The 1,174-nt window shown below is 25.2% G+C and overlaps 1 protein-coding gene across 1 annotated transcript in view; it reads left to right on the forward strand.

Moving 5' to 3' along the window:
- Positions 1-1,174, forward strand: part of LOC107634833 (protein LIGHT-DEPENDENT SHORT HYPOCOTYLS 10-like) — a 3,672-nt gene that overhangs the window by 920 nt on the left and 1,578 nt on the right. The gene's annotated exons all lie outside the window — the stretch shown is intronic.

Here is a 1,174-nt window from a genome sequence, read left to right on the forward strand (position 1 = left end):
AAATTAAATAATATATATTTATATATAATTAATTAGCTTCTTTAATTAGTGTAGATAATATTTTTTGTATTATAATCTAACTATATCATGCAATTATCTTCAACTTCATTCAACCCTTTAAATGTTTGAATTTGAGATTCAATATCAATTTTAATTTATTATATGCTGCCAAAAAAATTAATTTAACATGTAAGACTAGAACATTCCTCATCATCTGTAATTAAAAAATAATAAAATAAAATTGCTTAAAATATCCACGGGATAATTGATTTTATAGTTTTATATACAGTTGTCAACTTTAATCTCTATTCCTATTGTTATGGGGTTTTATTAACAGAACACTTGTTGATATTATTAAGATAACAAATTCATTAAGTTATTTTATTTGGTATTATTATCTAACAAATTAGGGTTTAAAATAATATATTTATCAAGTGTCTAATTCAGTACAAAATATTAATATCTATATATAAATTATGATTCTGTTCGTTGATCCATATTTATTGAGCTTCAAAAGAATATAACTCTGGATTATTATAACATATCTTCTTTCTAATCCTCAATTTTCTTTGACATTAATGTAGCATCCATCAAAATTTTTTATCAATGAGGGTCACAAAGAGAGAGGCAATAAAAGATTACCCATTCAAGTTTAATTTGTTACCACTTTAAGTATACAACAAAACCCTAGAAACAAGATGAAAACCCTAATTTGCATTGTTGATTAGATTTTTGTTTTGGTCAGAAACAAAAATAATTGTTTTTAACTTTTACTAACCAAAGGTAAAATGGAATAATACTCATGATTGGATTATAAATTAATAGTGTCTGTCTCTCTCTTCTTTCTCTCTCTTATCATTCAAAATACTATTTGGTGCAGTTTCCTAATTAATTAAATACTCCCTCAGATGTTTACTTTATTGTAATATAGGGGCCTTTTCTGATCTTCTGAGATTTTTTGTGCTCCCCATGTCTGTGTCCTATGTGATGAGTTTATTGCTTGCTCTTTATATATGTCATACGTGCATGTGATTACATCAACAAACAACAATATGACCTAGAAAGTACTCATATTTATATATTTGGTAATTTTTGGATATAGCTAGTATATTTGGTATTTACAAGGTTTTGTGTAAAATTAGTTATAATGGTATTGCTACATATATACACAGAC

The sequence above is a fragment of the Arachis ipaensis genome, chromosome B03 (assembly GCF_000816755.2).
Source record: "Arachis ipaensis cultivar K30076 chromosome B03, Araip1.1, whole genome shotgun sequence".
NCBI lineage: Eukaryota > Viridiplantae > Streptophyta > Magnoliopsida > Fabales > Fabaceae > Arachis > Arachis ipaensis.